Source organism: Toxorhynchites rutilus, chromosome 1 (genome assembly GCF_029784135.1).
Source record: "Toxorhynchites rutilus septentrionalis strain SRP chromosome 1, ASM2978413v1, whole genome shotgun sequence".
Taxonomy (NCBI): Eukaryota; Metazoa; Arthropoda; class Insecta; order Diptera; family Culicidae; genus Toxorhynchites; species Toxorhynchites rutilus.
The window spans coordinates 137,112,537-137,136,156 of NC_073744.1; positions in this window are offsets into that span (position 1 = coordinate 137,112,537).

Genomic DNA, 23,620 nt, shown 5'->3' on the forward strand with positions numbered 1-23,620 from the left:
AATTGTGTGCGGCACGCTGGAGTGAAACGATATGGGCAGGGCAGCAGAGCTTGGCTTCTGTCCGTTAGTTCAGGTTTATGGGATTTTTGGTTTTTTTTTGTTACAACCAGTTAAGACCTAAGTTAGGATGAATCACATTAGAATGCATGGCAGTAGAATTGTCATACATATAGATCATTGAATTTATTATAGTTTCCGTTTTCAGCATTTAATAATGACATCACATAGCCGAGAACACTAAAAGCTCATCTAACTATGATTTTCTTTTTGTGTGTGCGATAGGTTACTGTCACGAGCCCCTTCAACAAAATTCTTGGAAAATTAAAGAGTTACACAGAGAAAAAAGCAATACAGCAATAAAAATGTGCCAAGACCCTAAATAAAAGATATTATCTGAGTGCTAATAGAAAAGGGGTTTTTGATTTTCGTATTCCAACTAAAATTTAAACTTTCGGAAAACGATAAGACAAGACGTGCGAGTAGAGTGATCGATTCCGGGACCATCTGCCAGAGTTGAAATAATAGAATATGTGTTTTTGATCTGAAAAATTATAGGAGGTTGTGTGACATAGGACTATGTCTTTGATTTCTATATAGGGGGGTCACTCTACGAAAAATGTAATGATTTATTAAGAGTTTTCAAACGCATATTACTCAAAATGGTTATTGCGACATATGTTGTGTTATATATCATTAGACAGGAAATTTATCCAGAATTTTTTTTTGCTTGAGACATGAACAGTGAATATAGTGAAAAAACAGGAAGTGGGTTATATCTATGGTATAACCGCAAGGGTGACGTAGGACTATCGTTGATTTAGAGATCATTTGTATGAAGTTGAATCTGAATTCATTCTGAATAAATGAATATTTGGAGAACTTCGAAAACGAGAGCGTTACGTTGGAGGCACAAGGTTTCATGCATCCAATATTGGGTACGGAAATATCCTACTGATGGGGAAGAATAATCTTCAGAAGCTATCCTGTTGATTGCGATTGATTGAAAAATCACAAAACCTAATGTATTTGGTCACAGTGTTACATGGATAGAAAACATTCAAATAAACTCTTTCACATGAATGTATTTTTAAATTCCTAGAGGAACTGGCAGATTATTTTCCGGATCTTTCTCGATCCAAACGGAAAGAATTCCGTGCGTGTATGTGTGTGTGTGTAGCGGCTGCTTCGAGATCTTCCCGGGGAACCGTTTGTAGCATCACTCTCCTCCTGATGGATTCCCTTCTGGCCTAAGGTGCACAAACAGGCTCTTGGTGACACCGTTCATCCGCGCTTTCATGATAAATAAAGAGCTTCACCGCAACAGCGACAACATGCTCCAATCGCTGTTCAATTAGAACTGAGTGGATTTCCGAGTGGCGCTCGCTTTTATACCGATTGGTGATTTCAATAGCCTATTTTGAAAGCAAATTTAAGACTATTGAAACAAGTTTTTGGATCAGAATGTAACAAGTATAGAACGCGTAGACATTTTATCTTTCGAATGAAGTGTTTATCATACCATTTCGTTCAGTTGTTTAGGAGCTATTAACACTCAAAATCTCGGTCTCCGGCGTAACGCTTTCGTTTTCGAAACTTTGATTTTACATCCCGGTATAGAAATGAAAGACGTAGTCCTACGTCAAAAGTTAACAATTTGACGATTTAATTGGGTATGTTTTCTTTCGATTGTACTATCCAATCGCTTCCTCCCCGACGCAACGAGACGGATTCTTTTGCCTAAATTCGGGCGTTAGCTCATAATGTGAGTTGATGCCTAAAATGAATTATTCTCCATTTACCGATAATAGGCATTAATTTTATATTATATTGTATGTTGTCCAATCAATTTGTGCTCAATTCATGTTTTTATCATGTAGGTCTCACTACTAACAATTTGTGTAATTATGGTCCAGGATGCCATAACATTAAGTATGTTGTTTGGTTTTGTAAAAATGCAATAAATGGCAGATTATGATAGCTTGAGTAGTCGCGATCTTACAGGGCTACAAAGTTATTACAAACAATGTTCCGGACAACGTGGTGACGAAGGAGATAATGCTATTTTATTCTATAATATATCTTTGTAGTCATAGATTGATTTGACTCAGAGGCTTATATTTATGTAGGTCTTAACTATTTAGACTTGTGTTTAAAAATGATACATGATGACTCTTTGTCTTCTTCTGCAAGATTGAATAAACAGATGAAAAGGGTAGTAATGGCTTTAATGGTATTTGTGTGTACATTTTTGAACAGAATGCGATACCGAATTCTACCACGTTATGTCATCTAACCCGTTTAAAGGATACAAGTACATACAGGAAACGTTTTTCCAGGGTATCCATTTGATGAATCAAAAGAAAAAAAATACAGACCCATCAACTTTTTTTTTATTGTAGAATCATTTGACGATAATTGTTTGATGATTCATTCTTGTGCTCGCAAAACAATACATGCTCGAGATAAGCGCAGCTGTCATCCTTAGTGGAGAAAGTTTTGCTACTGGCAAGCCAAACCAATTCACATACAAAATTCCAGAACAACATTTACTTTGTTGGTGACTAAATAAATTAAATAAACTCTATCTTTTAATTTCCGGCTGGCTCGCGAGCCCAAATAAATTAATAACTTAATATAGCTAATTGAATAACTTGGTATTCCCCAACAATTTTTTTGGTGCACAACCTTAACACCTGCTTCACCATAGCGTCAGTTTAATGCATTGATGGCATAAAACAATGTTAACTGCTTGGGAAAAGACTGAATATTTGCCTCAGCAGAGATTCATTACTAATACCCTAGCGTAAATATTTCCCTCCCGCTATCTTCCCTCCTTGTTTATATTTATCAATACGACTGCATAATTTGCAACACCAAACAATCCGTTAATCATAGCATAAAAAATTAGGCGATTGTTGCATCGTTACAGGGCCAATGCACACGGGAGCAGATACAAATGGGGTTCCAGCGTAGCGAAGATGCACTATTTTTACGTAAGGGTTATGAAGCACGAACGTACGCACACAAATATCCATATATCAATTGGTTGAAGCAACTGAATATACACACACTTATCTCCGTGTTGCGCTCTGCTCAACAGAAGCCCTTTCCGTTATTGCCAGTCTAGATTGGCTTAGCTGTCATCCTTTGTGGAGAGAGTTTTCCTACCGTCATGCGAAACCAAACCACTGACAAAATTCCAGAACATTTATTTTATTGGTGAACTGACGATAGCCTAGCTTGATGATTACCCACACAATTGTGTAGCTTAGAACTTTAATGCAATGGTGTCAGTTTGATGCAATGAATGCAATACCAGGGACGAGTGAGTAATTTGGTCGCGTCCACAGTTCAATTCGAAACGAAGACATGTGATGACGCAAAAAAAAAGGAAGAACAAGCGATATTCATTGCTTCGAATACAGAACGATACTGAAAGTTTGCCTTCCTTCCTTGCTTGATACTTTAAACTTCTTCAGTTCATTCGTCTGTAAACTTCAAAAAGGCCCTTGGAAAACTTTACTTTATCCATCATATTACTCCTCCATCCCCATTGCCTTGAGAAAGGCATTCGATCCCTCGCCGTCCAGCTCGGCCAGTAACAATGTTATTCAGTCGATTTCCTCACGAAGAATGAAAGTTTGCCTCAGGAAGGAAGGAAGGTCTTGAATTATATAGACTTTAAACTTTTGCAGTTCATTCGTCTCTAGCCTTGAGAAAGGCCCTTTGAAAACTCTACTCTATTCTACTCCAGCGCTACCACCTCCGCCCTCTTGCCTTGAGAAAGGCACTCGATCCCTCACCGTCCAGCCCGTCCAGCAACGATGTTGTCCAGTCGGTGTCCACACAAAGAATGGTTTGCCTCAGCGAAATACACTGTTTATACTTTAGGCAAGTATTCCCCTTCGTTCTTCTTCTTTTCCTTTGTTCACGGAGACTTTACTCTTCCGATTTCCCCTCCGTTGCTCGTCGATAAGTAGCTCGTTATTGGCAGCTCTGTTCGGGAAAGCACACAAATGGACAGAACAAATGTATGACGAAATGGAAATGCTTCCAATTTTCATTAACTCAAACCATATTCAGACTATGGGATTATAATGTATAGCATATCATATCGCATATCGCCAAAATCCGTTCGCGGCAAAAACAGTTATTAACGTTAGCTTTATTTCATAAAAACGTGACCTGTTTTCTGATTTGGCACCCTTAATGAAAGACGTAGTTCTACGTCAAAAGGGGTTTTTGAATTTCATATTCCAACTAACATTTAAAATCTCATGAAATGAATGTTGGCAGAAGACACTTTCGGACAACAATAAGACAAGCCCCGCGAGTAGAGTGATCGATTCCGGGACCATCTGCCAGAGTTGCAATAATAGAATCTGTGTTTTTGATCTAAAAAAAAATGGGTGGGTTATATCTATGATATAACCGCAAGGTTCACATGGGACTACCTTATTGTACCAATCATTTGTTTGTATTGATTGAATTTTTGATTGAATGAACAATTCTCGAATTCAATTGAATTCAATATATTTACTTTATGAGTAAAAAGATTGTATAATTCCATGTAAGGTCAATTCATGCATTGTGTTAGATTATGTTCTTCGTTACAAGTAAATTTAATGACAGTTCTACACGTTTGGTATGATGCCTAGGACAAAATATGCGAACGGAAGAATTATCAAACGATTATTTCATTTTACGTTTCCTTCTGAAGTTTGCATCTCTCAAGTGTACGTACTTCTCGAACCGCGAATTTGCTTGATTTGATGAACTTCAGGCACTCAGTTTCGATTTTGACATTATACGTCGAACGCATACTGTTTAATCAATAGGCGTCATCGCAGCAATTGGTTATCAACATCTTGCCTAATCATCAAATAGTATGAGTTGGAATTCAGTGAGCAGAAGATATGAAGGCATGTCCTTCAATGCAATCTCGAATAACCGAGCCAGAGCGTGGTGTTCGTACCCGCTTTTGTAATCCGTGTTAGGAAAACACTTCTCGGAGTGCAAAAAAACATGCGAGTGCAGAAGTATCTTCGGAAGACCGTGTTAAGGAAAAATATTCTAGTTTACATAAAGCCCCCGACTATCATGTATTTGCAATGCCGATCTCTCCAACGCTGCTTGGTTTCGAAGTCTGTGTTAGGGAACACATTTCGGTGAGAACAAAAATCCCCATACTTTCATGTATTTGCAATGCCGATTTCCCCAAAGCTGCTTGGTTTTGATGGCTGTGTTAGGGAAACCGTAGATCGGGCCAATCAAAATGATTCAGTTAGGGCGTTTAGATAACGCTAAACATTTTACAGTTATTCAATTGTTCATCTAATGAAAAATTACATTTTGTTAATTGCGATAGAAGCGTAGAAACATTCCCTATCAATTGATGCAAACATCTCTCCGATCCAGTGAGAAATGTTCAAGTTATAAGCATTCGGAATCTTTCATTTTTTTCTGCTTGTTTTCATTTTACCCCCCATATACTCCGGTTAGACGTAGTCCCACGTCAAAAGTTTTATCTCAGTTATTTTCAGAAAATCTGCATAGACACCGGTATTGAATTTGTTGGGAAACTGAACCGCGACTTCCTGGAAGTTCCAATTTTTTGACAGGTTTTCTTAGATGAATTTTTTCGTCGATCCAGCAGGCCAACACTTCGAGGTAATACAGGGCCTTTCCACTCAATATTCAAACTCGAGACGACTGGCGATTAATACAACGTTTATTCTCAACTGCTTATAACGAACTGTAAATTTTTTATTAAACTTAAATCTAACTACACTTTACAGAACAAAAGTTGAGTTCATTTGAACACTTGAATTTGTATGCCCCTATTCTAAGGTGATTATCTGCTCCACTGACAGTTGACAATATTGTTTTAAAATCTTATGTACTACCAATACATCTTAATAGTATTGAGTAATTCCAAATGAAATCGACAAATGACAATTTCGATTCGAATGAAAGTGTGTATTCCGTTTGGGTTAGAGGATATATGAATTTTCCACAGCAATTGGGAATTCTTTGACTCAAGCGTAGCTTTTGAAAAGGACGAAACGATTTGAGTGAGAGAAATCTTTGATAATTTATATCTAATTAAATATGAGTCCTACCGAAATAGTGTCTTAGAAACAGTTATAGAGTTATATAAAATTAGTACTCTTTTTTTTTATTTACAAAATAAAATTTTAATTTGCGATATCAAAAAATATGTATTTTTTTTTGTCATGTAGAAAATTTAAAAAATGGGCCTAAGATGGTAAAACTGTTTTTAAGCAATTTATGGAACATCGAATTTTTAGTAATTTTCGAAACTTCGAATTTTGGTATGTTAGCAATCATTCTTAACCACAAATTATGAATTCTGATGTGATTTAAAACAAAAAAAAAGGTTATTATCAATCTCCTTCTAAATGCAACCATTCTCGAGATATTTAAAAACATATTTATAATTTATAATCATTTTTATGGCAAATAATCTCTTTTAATATGTTTGTCGTTTTATACCGTCATGTTCATGAAATTTTATGAATTTACTTATAATTTCCAACATTTTTTTTGATTGATTGAAGTTTGTATTAAGATAAAAAAGATTTTTCAGTTTCGCTACGTTTTGTATTAACCCACATGTCTTCGAATGTTTCGTAACGTAACTCCTAAACATATGTCTTTACCATAACGATGTATTTCGAAAAGTTGTTGGAAATTATAAGCGAATTCATAAAATCTATAACATAAAACAAATATTTTTTAAAAAAATTCAAGAATGGCTACATTTAGAAGGAGATTGATAATAACCTTTTTTTGTTTCAAATCACATCAGGATTCATAATTTGTGGCTAAAAATGATTGTTAACATACAAAAATTCGAAGTTTCGAAAATTCCTAAAAATTCGATGTTCCACAAAGTTCGTCAAAAATAGTTTTACCATCTTTGGCCCATTTTTTTAATTTTCTACATGAGGATCGATTTTTTTATTAAGAAAACAAAATTATTATCCTTGAATGATTTCAATTTTTTTGTTCAATATAATGACTATTAGAAGCTGTTCATTCTCATTTTATATTGCCTTTGATGATATTCCGGCTTTTAAACGGCAGGAAACGATTCATTAGAACTTGGGGTATCGAGTACGCCAGTTTGAAAAAAAAATAGTTTCGAGAAATAAATAAATAATAGGGTTTACGAAAAGCCCTTTTTTAGGGTATATTCTTGAATGAATATTAGGAAAAAAATGATTTTTTCAAATTTGTAGACTAAACTAGTGCCTTAAGCTTTAATATTTCTTGAATTGAGTTAAACTCATTTTTGTTCGATTTGGGTGGTGGGGCTATATTATTTAAAATATTTCAATGGACGAATTTCAGTACAAGCATATTCGGCGCACAGAGTGCAGAGATGTGTATTTCACCACTTCTGTACCGGGGTGTAAGTTCAAAGTCTCGAAAACGAGAGAGTGACGCTGGACTGCAAGGTTTTGAACGTTAATACCTCTTTACCGGCTGAATGGAGTGGTATAATATTCACTTCATCCATAAGATAAAATGTCAACGAGTTATATGATTGTCACTTATTGGTCCAAAAAAATCATTTCAATAGCTTAAAAATTGCTTTGAAAGCAAGCTATTGAAGTCATAACAATCTAGCTCATTGATGATGATTGGTGATCGCAATGTGCTCCCGAACACGGACGCAGAATCTAGGCACCTGGAGAAACCGTCATACTTGCAAGCTGTGATTTCTTTTGCTCGCTTGCATTAGTGTTTGGGAAACCATAGCGGACACGTGCAAGGCGTGAGTACTTTTGCTCGCATCAGTTTCTGTTCTGCTTTCGCATGTAACAGTCATGAAAAATTGTTTGCGTGTGAATGCGTCCGAGCGTAGGAATATTCGTACCCATAATGCAACCTCGACCATTTGATTGGCCCGATTTACGGTTTCCCCAACACAGCCATCAAAAGCAGCCTTGGAGAAATCGGCATTGCAAATACATGAAAGTAGGGGGACTTCTGTTCTCACCGAAATGTGTTCCCTAACAGAGATTTCAAATCCAAGGTGCCTGGAGGAAATCGGCATTGCAAATTCATTCAAATTGGGGGTATTTTTGATCCGACTGAAATGTGTTTCCCTAACACAGAATTCAGAATCAAGGTGTTTGGGGAAATCGGCATTGCAAATAAATGCCATTCGGGGGCATTTTTGTTCCGACTGAAATGTGTTTGCCTAACACAAACTTCAAAACCAAGGATTCTGGGGAAATCGGCTTTGCAAATGAATGCAAACTGCGAGTACTTTTGTACTCGTTTGCATTTGTGCAGACTAGAATATGTTTCCCTAACACGGTCTTCTAAACTTAGGAACCTGGGAAAATTGTGCAGAGACTAGATGCGAATGGACTTTCAAGTTTCAAGCAAATTCGCGGTTCGAGAAATACGTACACTTGAGAGATGCAAGCTTCAGAGGAAAATGTAAAATAAAATTATCGTTTGATAATTCTTCCGTTCACTTATTTTGTCCTAGGCATCATACCAAACGTAAAAGAAGTGTCATTAAATTTACGTGTAGCGAAGAACATAATCTATTGTGCATGAATTGACCTTACATGGCATTTGCTCAATCTTTTTACTCACAATGCAAACATATTGAATTCAATTGAATATAATCAATACAAACAAATGATTACTAAGGTAAGATAGCCAGTCCCACGTCAACCTCGAAGTTATATCACAGATATAACCCACCCATTTTTTTCTTCTCCTTTTTCTTCTTCTTCCTTTTCTTCTTCTTCATAACTGTTATCAGATTCATCGTCATCTTTTCCTGATTCAACAATTGTTGTCTTCAATAGAAATATTACTTCATCTGGATTTTTTTTTCACAATTACTTTTCTCCTTGTCAAAATACGTGTTCACTATTGGGTATTTGAAGATGAGAAGATGATTAGCTATATTATATTAAGTATTTCGACTATTTTTACGAGTGAAATGTTCTAGGGCATATTTAACTATTTTATTACTATTCTCTTGAGCCTCTTCGGTCATTCTGACGCCAAAAAATTCAAACTGTCATTGAAGCTTCAGAGCGTTCCAAAGTAATGTACTTTCTTTCGAAGAAAGTCTTTGAACATTCATGAAAACAAAAACAGATTTCATGATATTGCGCCAAAATTTAAGCACTTGAATATTATAGCAAGAAAGAAAAAATATTACGAAACAGTTGAGGCAATTTTTGACGTAGGACTACGTCTAACCGGAAGATATAGGGGGTGAAATGGAAATCTAGGCATTGAACAAGTAGGAAAAAATGCAAGATTTGGAACGCTTATAACTCGAGCATTTCTCAATAGATCGCAAAGGTTTTTGCATCAATTGATAGGAAATATATCTACGCATCTACCATAACGAATAACATTTCATTTTTCTTGAGATAAATAATTGAATAATTGTGAAATATCAAGCATTGTCCAAATGCACTATGTGCCCATTTTTGATTGGTCCATTTTGTGCTCCTCAAATCGTACCGACCAAAACGGGCAACCAGAGCAGCAGCGAAATAGAATGAAGCACGATTGAAAAGGAAAAAGAAAAAAAGAAAGAAACATTGGTCGCAGTCTCACACATGCGTAATTCTCGAGCCAGCCAGTCAGCTTAAAAATCCCCGCTCCGCTGCCGTAACGATCATTGGAGGCGAATGAACTGCAAAGTTTAAAGCCTCTTAAAAACAAAGAAACGTGAAAACCGTAACGATCATTCTCATTCAAACCGTACACCACATCGGTTCGCATCACAACACATCAACAAACCAACCCAAGCAGCCATGTCTGGACATGGTAAAGGAGGAAAAGTGAAGGGAAAGGCAAAATCCCACTCGAACCGTGTTGATCTGGAGTTCCCCGCAAGGGTAGCTAGACCGAGCGCGTTAGTACCAGTGCACCAGTCCACCTAGCCGACGTTATATAGTTTCGGCCGCCGAAGTGATCGAGTTAGCTGGCAAAGCTGCTCGCGACGATAAGAAAACCCGCATTCGGAACAGAACACATTCGGTTCGGTGGACATCAAGACAACAGGTAGTTGCAGCGAGTGGCGAGTGGCAAACGCAATCGCAGAACGGCAGCAGGTAGCAGAAGAAAAAAGTTTGTTCTTTGTACAAACTGCTTTGGTGGCAAATCCAGAACAAGGCGGCATCAAGGACGTTCGAAATGGTTTTTTTCAAAACCACGAGCACTAAGTTTTCTAAATTGGAACCATTCCATAAAACAAGGCGCTTTTCAGGGCCATTAAACCTTCCAAAAAAGAGTTTAGGAAATACAGTTCAATGCTTTCTAAAACAATATCCAAAATAATAATAAAACACAAATTGATTTTTTCATAATTTACTTGCCAGGATATGATGAGTATGTGAATTTGGCAGTTGTTCTGAGCTTATTGATTTTCACCAATTCTTAAATTGCTTCTAGATTGATAGTACAGTAATTTACACTTATCTCGACATTTAGCTAATTGGACGGACCTACAGGTGCGACATATTTGTAAACATAGAGTTCGGGGTCCAAATTATGACCCCACATTGAAAGTCAACACTGTACCACTGTCATCGCAAATGTTCAATTACAGGTTAAAATTACCTCCAATCCGATACTGAGTGGTGGTAATGCGACGTGCCATTGAATGTAATTTACTGTAAAATATGTCACAAGCTGGATGGGAAGAAATTTTCCAACTGTGAAAGCTGTGGCGAGTGGCAAATGCAATCGCTAAACAGCAAGGTTTAGCCGAACAAGATGGGGATATCGAGTGATAACAAAACAATAGACTTCAATTAGATTGAAGATAATTTTGTGATCCTGAAAAGGACCCTTTTTAGCCTGCATGTGAATCCAACGAGCGAACAAATCGTAATGAATGTATTTTTTTGCCATCGCTCCCTTTTAACGCTCATTCGTTCGTCTCGTTGTATTCGCCCCTCTGGCTGAGTCTGCCGATTTGTCTCTATCCTGTGAGTGTGTACCGCTAGAGTATAAAACACGCGGACGCCAAAAAAATATCTTATTTTCTTTCAAACCGTAAACCCGTGTGGTTGTACGGCATCGGCATCGTGGACGTAACAAAGGAGGACAAGTTAAGGGAAAGGCAAAGTCTCACTCGAACCGTGCAAGTCTCCAGTTCCCTGTTGGTCGCATTCACTGATTGCTCCGCAAGGGTAACTAGGCCGAACGGATTGGTGCCGGAGCACCAGTATACCTAACAGGGATTATAGAGTTTCGGCCGTCGGAGTGCTCGAGTTGGCTTGCAAAGCTGCTCACGACAATCAGAAAACCCGCATCAAGAACAGAGCAGCTTCGGTTCGGCGCTCATCAAGGCAACAATTAGTTTCAGTGAGTGGCAAAGTGTTTCTCCGGCACGTCGCATTAGATGTAATTTACTGAACAACATGTCACAAGCTGGATGGGAAGAAATTTTCCAACTGTGAAAGCTGTGGCGAGTGGCAAACGCAATAGCTAAACAGGAAGGTTTAACCGAACAAGATGGGAATATCGAGTGATAACAAAAACACAACACCAAAGGTTCTTTTCAGAACCATCAACATATTCATAAAGAGTAAACAGTAGACTAATACATTTTTCAGGTAGATAGGTAGGTATTCACGTAGGAGAAGAAAATAAAACAATATATTTAAAATATATATTTAACAAAAGCTGTCCCCTTTGTATAGTCCTACGTCACTCCGGTTATGTCCCCGACATTACCCACCCGTCTTTCATGTTTTGCCTGATGGCCAGCGATTCCCCACTGTGGAATGTATGGGTAATTCGAAGCTCTCATTTCAACGCTATTTGAAAATGTTAACTATTGGAATTTCATGAAATGGTAAAATCATCTATATTGTAATAGATGACTGGAGAGAATCCAAATCGATTGCGACACTCATAAATTCATCAACAATTTATGAAGAGCAAGTGTTCATCAGTACTGTGGGGGCGAACAATCAGTTACTCCTTACCTTCATCCGACGTCATCTTTCGTGAATAAGCATGCACACAAATTTGAAAACATCATGCTTTCTACCAGAAATCCATCAATCCCTTGGTTTCTTTCTACCGAGTTTTTCGCATTAGGAAGCAATGTCTCCTTTGGCTGGGTTCCAGGTCACTCTATTATTCTCGATAATGAGACGAATGACAGGAACATAATCTAAGGAGACCCACGATCGTTACATTGGCAAGGAAAGAACTCACGAATTTATAGGGTTCGAAGGAGGTCGTTCACCATAGAATCAAAATATTCCGAAGAAATATTCAGAAGCGCTCATGATGCTGAATATGGAGAGCGAATTAATCACCACACAGAAGTTGTTCAACAGTTGCGAAAATGTGAGTTAATTTCTCCGGCAGAGTAATACACAAGCATCTAAATGCTGAATACTAATTTGATATAAAAAGTTACAGGAGTGTTGTGTCCGAGACACGACCGCATAGTGGACGTAGGATTCCGTTAGGCTATCTGTTGATTTTGGATATGTTTGAAGAATTACATCGTTAAACTCTTTGATATTGATATGGTGATCCTTAAAAAAGGCGTTTTCTTTGGTTGTTGGGTATTGTTTGTTCACTCCACCAGTGTTTACCGAGTGATGATGACGGAAAGATGGTAAACAGTCGTTGGATGGTGCGTATCAGATAAAAATTACCGAAGTGGAACGAGATATGATGAAAACCACCCTCTGTGATCCTAGACGAGATGCCTCCTTTGTTATGTATGGATGAAATAAAGAAGAAAAAAAAACTTACCAATGTAATATAAGATAATTACCAATACCGAACACAATTTTCAATTTTTCTAATCAATAAAAAACATGTTACTTTAATATAGAGAAAACATATTTGAAATGAAAAAGGTAATTTTCTTTTATAACTTTTATTTTCTGAGTATTTATTCAACCCAATGCGAATTTTATTTGGACCAACAGCACCTAATAACATATGTAGAGCATATGGGAAATCCCTTTTTGACGTAGGACTACGTCTAACCGGAAGATATAGGGGGTGAAATGGAAATCTAGGCACTGAACAAGTAGGAAAAAATGCAAGATTTGGAACGCTAATAACTCGAGCATTTCTCAATAGATCGTTTTTGCATGTTCATAAAGAGTAAACAGTAAACTAATCCATTTTTCAGGTAGATAGGTAGGTATTCACGTAGGAATAAAAAACTAAAACAAAAATTTTAATATATATATTTAACAAAAGCTGTCCCCTTTGTATAGTCCTACATCACTCCGGTTATGTCCCCGACATTACCCACCCGTCTTTTTTATTATGCAATGTCTGTTCATTACTATTACAAGAAAAAAATATTCGCTCGATTAATCGAATACTGAAAGACAATTATCCGAATGAATCGAATATTTAAAAATGATCCGACGATTAATCGATAATCGAATAAACGAAAAATTTAGACATTTCTACTTGCATATATTTGCAACGCCGATTTCCCTTGAGCACCTTGGTTTTGATGTCTCTGTTAGGGAACACATCTCGGTAGGAACAAAAGTTCTCCCTACTTTCATGTATTTGCAATACCGATTTCCCCCAGGCAGCTTGGTTTTGATGTCTCTGTTAGGGACATCCCGCATGTGTCGTCAATTTCGACCAATTAAAAGTGAATATTTCCGTTAGGATAGGGGATGAGATTTTTCAATTGTTCGATAGTTAGTTTCATGACATATATTATTTTCTTCAATATAAAAAAAAAAATGAGTGGGTTATATCTATGATATAACCGCAAGGTTCACGTGGAACTACCTTAGCTTAGCAATCATTCGTTTGTATTGATTAAATTCTTGATTGAATGAAACAGTTTCCAAATTCAATTGAATTCAATATATTTACTCTGTGAGTGAAAAAAATGAACAAATGCCGTGTAAAGTCAATTCATTTATTGTGATTGATTGTTCTTCGTTACAAGTAAATTTAATGACGGACCTTTTACGTTTGGTATGATGACTAGAACAAAATATATGTACGGAAGAATTATCAAACGTTTGATGAACCAGCCTAAGGCTGAAAATCTTTCCAATAAAGACAAAAAAAAATATCAAACGATTATTTTATTTTACATTTCCCTCTGAAGTTTACATCCCAAAAGTGTACATACTTCTCGAATCTCGAATTTGCTTGAAACTGGGAAGTACATTCGCTTCTAGTGGATTGCACGATTTTCCCAGGTTCCTAAGTTTAGAAGATCATGTTAGGACAGACATATTCCACTCTGCACAAAGGCAAGCGAGAACAAAAGTACTCGCAGTTTGCATTTATTTGCAGAGCCGATTTCCCCAGAAACCTCGGTTTTGAAGTCTGTGTTAGGGAAACACATTTCAATCCGAACAAAAATACCCCCGATTTGTATGAATTCGCAATGCCGATTTCCCCACGCTCCATGGATTTGAAGTCTGTGTTAGGGAAACACATTCCAGTCGGAACAAAAAAAAAACCCTGACTTGCATGAATTTGAAATACCGATTTCTCCAGGCACCTTGGTTTAGAAATCTCTATTAGGGAACACATTTCGGTGGGAACAAAAGCTCCCCCTACTTTCGTGTGTTCTTTTTCTTCTTTTTGGCTTTAAGAGGGTTTAAACTTTCCAGTTCACTCGCCTCTAGGCTCTTTCGTGTGTTTGCAATGCCGATTTCGCTGCTTGGTTTTAAAGTCTGTGTTAGGGAACATTTTTCGATGAGAACAAAAGTCCCCCTACTTTCATGTATTTGCAATGCCGATTTCCCCAAGGCTGCTTGGTTTTGATGGCTGTGTTAGGGAAACCGTAAATCGGGCCAATCAAAACTATGCAGTTAGGGCGTTTAGATAACGCCTAATATTTTACAGTTATTCAATTGTTTATCTAATGAAAAACAACATTTTGTTAATTGCGATAGATGCGTAGAAAATATTCCCTATCAAGTGATGCAAATATCTCTCCTATCCAGTACGAAATGTTCGAGCTATAAGCATTCGAAATCTTTCATTTTTTCCTGCATGTTCTGTGTTTAGGTTTTCATTTTACCCTCCATATATTCCGGTTAGACGTAGTCCCGCGTCAAAATTTATTATGGAGTGCCGAAATCGATTGACGCAATAATTTCATCAATCCATCATTAAATGACTGAGAAAAAGCGTCTGAAACGATTTCACGATGTGCTCGATTTTCGATTTTCAATTTGTACCCCAATATTTTCCCGAAAGACGTAATCCTACGTCAAAAAATACGCTTTATCCCTTATTGGAATCAAATTCTATGTTCTCCCGCCGTTTAAACTGTTACAGCTCTGCGTAACTGTGTAGCTGTGTATCTCGCAACCCAGATACCGTATCCTGTGTCGCACAGCTCCGCCGGCAGTGCTTTTTTTTTCTCTCACCGACACATCATTTCCATAAAGCAGAGGCGTGTCACGCGTCGCATCGTTTTGTGAACCATGTTCCTGTTAACCAGTTCATAAAAGGCAACACCGAGCTACACCGCGAACCCGTCGGAGTTAATTGAATTATTATTGGCCATCCCTTTTTACGAACCCCCGTCGGTTTCGATACAACAACCCATTGTGTGAAGCCGCAAAAAATGATTGGCACACGTATCGTTATTATCATGTCGAGGGCTCGTCATTGAAATTGGCCACACCAACAACCGCAGCCTCGCGCCTTCACTCTACCTGTATCGCCAACTCTCTCCGCCCACGCACACATACAGCCTAGATTAACACAATTGTTTGCTCGTGATGGAGGAAAAAACAGGCCAATATTATGATAAGTAAATGGGTTACGCGGATGATTGTTGATCCGTGCGTGAATGGGGTTGTAACCTCGAAAACCAAACCATTGTTGTGAAATTGAATGAAACATTTCTGCGTATCGTGCCGTGTTCGCGAGGATTTTACTGGTTAACCCGAACCAACTAAACACAAACCTTCTAACCCATAGTTTGCTATAATTAAATGAAAATATTTGTCATCTAGATGAAACAAATTGAATCACTGAAAATCAGTGATTGGAAAAACACTTTGAGCAACAATAAATACAGGCACAAAAAAGGTTTCCTTTCAATTTCTAAAATGAATGAGCCTCCCATGCTATGCCATCGTTGAACCATTATACTTCACTTCCTCAGAAAAAAAACCCACTCAATGATGCATACAAAGTGTTACTTTGCGACGAAAGATCACCCCTCGCATGCCTCGCAGGTGACTGATTGGCTGTAAATTCATCATTACTTTTTTTCGTCGGGGGCGGGAAGCACAGAAAGGAAACGAGAAACATGTGGGTAAGAGTTACGAAAACCTGGGAAGCCGCGTGAAAGCGAAAACCCAAACTCAGTAATAGATTGCTACAAGAGATTCGAATTAGGTGGGTGGGATTGGTGAATTATTTCCAATTTGAGGAAAGCACATATAAATTGGTTCTCGATTTCTGATTATTGTCATTTATCGGATGTTCAGCTGTGCGAGGAAACCGGAGGGATACATATGATATATTTGATTTCAACCAAACTATGCAACCAATTATGCTTGAAGATTAAGAGCACACTTATTGCGTACCAGCTTTCTCATGTTCCTGTCTTCTTATTCCTGATTAGTTGTTGGAAAACAGTTTTGACGTACGACGACGTCGAACCGGAAGATATAGAGGGTAAAATGAAAATTTAGGCACTGAAGTCCCGGGGTTTCAACAGATGGCGTCACTAAAACATGAACAAGATTCATTTCAAGAGGTTCATCTTTCACTAGCTTATGTGTAAAGTTTCATCTCGTTTATACGTTCACAAACTACAGTTGTTTAAGTGTCTCTACCTGATCATTCGTATAGAGCAAGGGTTTTCAGATTTTTTTTTATGGCAGAGCACTTTTTATAGCGAAAACATTTAACGGAGCACCTGGATTTTTTTATCCAATAAAACAACTCCTATTTGCATTGACATAACCCAACTGGGAACAACTCTATTTCGGTTGCGCATCGTAGTTACACGACAACTGACCCGGAATAAACAAGATAAGTCACTATATGCTCAGTAAAATTAAATTAAAGAATATTTATTTCCAAGAAGGGTTTTCAAGTGGAAGCATTTGCTATAACTTCGCGAAGCACTAATTTCCCGCGGAGCAACATTTGAAAACCCCTGGTATAGAAAATGGAAAATGAGTAATGTCGTATTTTGATCGAACATTGTTTTTTGATAGCACAGCTCCGATAGGAAAAACTCCTGATCAATCAATACAGTGATTCAGTGATTGAACGCTATTCAACTTCCACTTCACGGTGGTTCAGTAAAAGCACCGCAGATGCACCTCACTTTGGACGACCAAAAGAGGCTACTAATCCAGAAATCGTGAAACAAGTTCATCGACGCGTTTTGAACGAACGTAAAGGGTTACGCGAGTCAGCTGAGGTCATAGGCATTTCAAAATAACGAATGGGATACATTTTGCACGACATTTTGGACATGAAAAAGCTAGCCGCGCGATGGGTGCCGCGTTTGCTGACCATCGACCAAAAACAGCGGCACTTTGATGATTCAACAGCCGGTTTGGTGTTATTGAAGTGTAATCCAGTGGACTTCTTTCGACGTTTTGTGACAATGGATGAAAGGTGGATCCATTACTACACTCCTGAGTCCAATAGGCAGTCGGCAGTGTGGCTGACAAGCCACGCAAGCCGGCCAAAGCGGCCAAAAGACCAACGGTCGGCCGGAAAGGTTACAGCCTCCGTTTTGACGTGGGACTACGTCTAACCGGAATATATGGGGGGTAAAATGTAAACCTAAATACAGAACATACAGGAAAAAATGAAAGATTCTGAATGCTTATCACTCGAACATTTCTTACTGGATCGGAAATATGTTTGCATCAATTGATAGGGAATATTTCTACGCTTCTATCGCAATTAATAAAATTATACTTTTCATTAGATAAACAATTGAATAACTGGAGAATGTTAAGCGTTATTTAAACGCCCTAACTGCCTCATTTTTCATGATGCACATGGCATGATCTTCACCGATTACCTGAAGAGGGGGAAAAACACAATTTCTGGGGAGTATTAAACAGCGAACACGAAATTATTGCGACACATTCAACAGGGCATAACTTTTTTACCATTGGGTAAAAATCAACCAAATTATGCACACTTTCTCATAGATGTGTATTTTCTACATGCTGTCAAACTCGAAGTCGTGTTTTTCGATTCAACGAAAATGGAGGTGAACCAACGCGAGTCGAGAGAACAAATTCTTTCCAAACACCTGGAATTTTCTGACTTGTCGCACCGGCAGTTGGGAAAAATGTTGAACATTCACCATTCAACTGTCTCCAGAGAGTTGAAGCGGTTCCAGGAGCGGTTGACGTTGGACCACAGCAAAGGAGCTGGAAGAAACCCGGGACCGGAGAACAAAAAGACGGAGGGAAAGGTGAAGCGGATGATTAAAGCAAATTCCAACGTCTCAAGCCGTGATTTCGCTGAAAAGATCGGCATGTCGCAGAGCTACGTCCAGAATGCAAAGAAAAGAGCTGGACTACATACATACAAGGTACAGAACTTCCCAAACCGCGATGAGCGGCAACAATCGACGGCTAAAACTCGGGCACGGAAACTCTACGAGAAGATGCTGACAAAATATGGCTGCTGTGTGATGGACGACGAAACGTATATGATAGCCGATTTTAACCCTCCTGTACTCGCGTGCAAAATCATAACACGTATACTCGCGCACGGTGTCACAGACCGAAAATTGAACTTCTCTGAAATGTTACCATTTTGTATTTTTAAGGCTTTATTGGCATTTATATGAAGAAGAGAATATGATTGAATGAAAGAACTCCAAAAAATATGTTTTCTTCCTCTTTATTATGTTTTAATAGTCATCTAATCCAGCCTCCTCAAAATAGAGTAATTCTAAATACTCCAACACAACTAACGAAATTCGAATTTTTCATTGTTATTAATTTAAAGTAAGCAACTGAATATAATTCATGGAAGTACAAAGAGCTATAAAATAGCATAAAAACGTATTGATCGATTGTGGTTTCATTGGAGTAAGAATCAGAACATAGCATAACTGCGTGCTCGAAACAAACATATTTTTCACATTTCATGCAGTTGTTGCGTGTTTTTCGGGTCTTTTATCAAAGAGAAGAATGTACAACGACCTTCTAGATAATTACCAGATGATAAAGGTTCTAGGATATGAAGTTTGCATGTCGATATTGTCCATTATAAAAAAAATATCCCCGAAATTGTAATTGTTAAAAATTCCCATAAACTACCGATTAGTTTATAGTTTACTGTTTACAATTCTTCCACAAGTGAAATTCTTGCAAAAGTGTGTATATGTATGACCATTATATTTAGCGAATAACTATACGAAAGTCAAACATTTATATTTTGCTTTTGAACGTATGAATCTAACGACGAATATATCGACGAATAGTTACAAAAAGGACTGAAATCAAATAAGAATAGTCCGATAATGATCTTATACATTACATTCAATGAATATTCCACGCCACTAACATTAATTTAAACATTTCATTCAACAATATTCTAGAGTATGAAAAAATGAGTGGGTTATATCTATGATATAACCGCAAGGTTCACGTGGAACTACCTTAGCTTAGCAATCATTCGTTTGTATTGATTAAATTCTTGATTGAATGAAACAGTTTCCAAATTCAATTGAGTTCAATATATTTGCTCTGTGAGTGAAAAAAATGAACAAATGCCGTGTAAAGTCAATTCATTTATTGTGATTGATTGTTCTTCGTTGCAAGTAAATTTAATGACGGACCTTTTACGTTTGGTATGATGACTAGAACAAAATATATGTACGGAAGAATTATCAAACGTTTGATGAACCAGCCTAAGGCTGAAAATCTTTCCAATAAAGACAAAAAAAAATTATCAAACGATTATTTTATTTTACATTTCCCTCTGAAGTTTACATCCCAAAAGTGTACATACTTCTCGAATCTCGAATTTGCTTGAAACTGGGAAGTTCATTCGCTTCTAGTGGCTGCACGATTTTCCCAGGTTCCTAAGTTTAGAAGATCATGTTAGGACAGACATATTCCACTCTGCACAAAGGCAAGCGAGGACAAAAACTGCGAGTACTCAGTTCGCATTTATTTGCAGAGCCGATTTCCCCAGAAACCTCGGTTTTGAAGTCTGTGTTAGGAAAACACATTTCAATCAGAACAAAAATACCCCCGATTTGTATGAATTCGCAATGCCGATTTCCCCACGCTCCATGGATTTGAAGTCTGTGTTAGGGAAACACATTCCAGTCGGAACAAAAAAAAAACCCTGACTTGCATGAATTTGAAATACCGATTTCTCCAGGCACCTTGGTTTAGAAATCTCTATTAGGGAACACATTTCGGTGGGAACAAAAGCTCCCCCTACTTTCGTGTGTTTGCAATGCCGATTTCGCTGCTTGGTTTTAAAGTCTGTGTTAGGGAACATTTTTCGATGAGAACAAAAGTCCCCCTACTTTCATGTATTTGCAATGCCGATTTCCCCAAGGCTGCTTGGTTTTGATGGCTGTGTTAGGGAAACCGTAAATCGGGCCAATCAAAACGATGCAGTTAGGGCGTTTAAATAACGCCTAATATTTTACGGTTATTCAATTATTTATCTAATGAAAAAGGGTGTGTTATATCTATGATATAACCGCAAGGTTGACGTGGGACTATCTTAGCGTAACAATCATTTGTTTGTATTGATTAAATTTTTGATTGAATGAAACAATTCCCGAATTCAATTGAATTCAATATATTTGTTTTGTGAATAAAAAGATTGTATAATTCCATATAAGGTCAATTCATGCATTGTGATAGATTATGTTTATCGTTACAAGTAAATTTAATGACAGTCCTTTTACGTTTGGTATGATGCCTAGGACAAAACAAGTGAACGGAAGAATTATCAAACGATTATTTTATTTAACGTTTCCTTCTGGAATTTGCATCTCTCAAGTGTACGTATTTCTCGAACTGCGAATTTGTTTAATTTGATGAACTTCAGGCACTCAATTTCGATTTTGACATGTACGTCGAACGCTTATTGTTTAATCAATAGGCGTCATCGCAGCAATTGGTTATCAACATCTTGCCTGATCATCAAATGGTATGCGTAGGAATTCAGTGAGCAGAAGATATGAAGGCATATCCTTTAATGAAATCTTGAATAACCGAGCCAAAGCGTGGTATTCGTACCCGCTTTTGTAATCCGTGTTAGGAAAACACTTTTCATGCAAAAAAACATACGAGTGTCGAAGTACCCCCGAAGGCCGTTTTAAGGAAACATATTCTAGTTTGCACAAAGGTAAGCGAGTACAAAAGTACTCGCAGTTTGCATTTATTTGCTTAGCCGAATTCACGTTTCAGTCGGAACAAAAATACCCCCGACTTGCATGTTTTTGCAATGCCAATTCCCCTAAGCTCCATGTATTTGAAGTCTGTGTTAGGGAACACATTTCGGTGAGAACAAAAGTCCCCATACTTTCATGTATTTCATTTCTTTCATGTGATGCCGATTTTCCCAAGGCTGCTTGGTTTTGATGGCTGTGTTAGGGAAACCGTAGATTGGGCCAATCAAAATGAGGCAGTTAGAGCGTTTAGATAACGCTTAACATTTTAAAGTTATTCAATTGTTTATCTAATGAAAAATAACATTTTATAAATGCGGATGAAAGCGTAGAAATATTCTCTATCAATTGATGCAAACATCTTTCCGATCCAGTAAGAAATGTTCGAGTTATAAGCATTCGGAATCTTTCATTTTTTCCTGCATGTTCTGTGTTTAGGTTTTCATTTTACCCCCCATATACTTCGGTTAGACGTAGTCCCACGTCAAAACAACATTTTGTTAGTTGCGATAGATGCGTAGAAATATTCCCTATCAAGTGATGCAAACATCTCTCCTATCCAGTACGAAATGTTCGAGCTATAAGCATTCGAAATCTTTCATTTTTTTTCCTGCATGTTCTGTGTTTAGGTTTTCATTTTACCCTTCATATATTCCGGTTAGACGTAGTCCCACGTCAAAAAGGCACTATACTCGCGTCGGTGTGTCAGACCGAAAGTGTCAAAAAAGCGACACACGTCCCCCTTGTACCAACAAATGCGATGCGCTAAACGATGACGAACGACGAATAACGAGGCTAGAGAGAATCGCAAAGTCATAGTGTTGATATTTTCTGAGAAATGAACGAATTTTTCACCGGCAAGAGCAAGTTCGATGTGGACGACAAATTTAAGGAGAAGAAAATGTCGAAATTCGCCTGAAAATATCTCGTGGTATGAGGCCAATTCTGTCCATTTTGTTCCAAAGGACATGAACCCGCCAAACTGTCCGGAGTTGCGCCCGGTGGAGCAGTACTGGGCAATAATGAAGCGGGAACTTCGGAAAAGCAAGAAGACAGTCAAAGACGAGAAGGGCATGTTAAGAAAATGGAAAAAGACTGAGAAACTGGTACCGGATGACACTGTAAAGACTTTGACGGAGGGCATCAAGCGAAAATGCGTTCAATTTTACACTCAAGACTCCATCGATTAACTTTTCTTTTGATTTTTGAAGTAAATATATGTATAAAATTACCCTAAAATTTTGGTTTGATTCTAAACATTATAAGAAAATTGGTATGACATTTTCGGTGTCGCAATAATTTCGTGTTTGCCCTTTACGGTGCTTATGGCGCTAATACTGGACTGCTACGAATATTCAACCGTGTAGCTTCTATGTTCGATTTTAATTTGTCACGTGAACGTATTAAGTATAAATTTTTAGTGTTTTTTAGATCTAGACAACACACTTAGGCAAAATTTATTATGTTCGAATATTTGAGGAAAACCTAGATATTAAGTCTACCATTGGGGCCCCGAGCCTGTTGGCAAAATGTATATAAATAAATAAATTTTCAGAAACTATAAAATTCATAGTACTACCAGGTTATTTCCAGATACAATTCTCGTTCAAGATTTTTCCGCCACTTGCAATACAGTACAATGGTTTTATTGTAGAGAAATATTCAAATGAAACAGATAATGTACTAAACTCTAGAAAATAAAATAAGTAAAAAAACTTTTTGAGTTAAACGGTTTGATTGTGATTAAACATAATAATGTACTTAAAGGTAGAAAATAATTAGGCAAGTAGCAGTTAGCAGTTATCACACCTCTCCTTCATTAGTCTAGGGCATTTTTTTTTATCCCATTTATTTATTTCAGGCTCTTAGCATTTTAGCTGTAACAGAGCCGAATTTTAATCGTGTACATGTCACATGGTTATCATATCTATAATTATAGCACATTACATTACACAGTTGCCATTCGCCACCCAGTTTCAAATATATTCAAGCGGTTATAAGCACCACGTCGGTCGGGCGACGAAAAGTGCTACAAAAGTGTTGGAATCTAGCTCCTCTTTGCCCCCCGCTGGCACCATTTCCTATAGTTGCAGCTATAAATGAACTCGATACTTTCACTGACCGAAATGGCATCACTGCAGTGATTGTTTTTTCTCTTTCTCTCTGAACTGTCATTCAAAACAAAACAGAGAATGGATAGAGAATCAG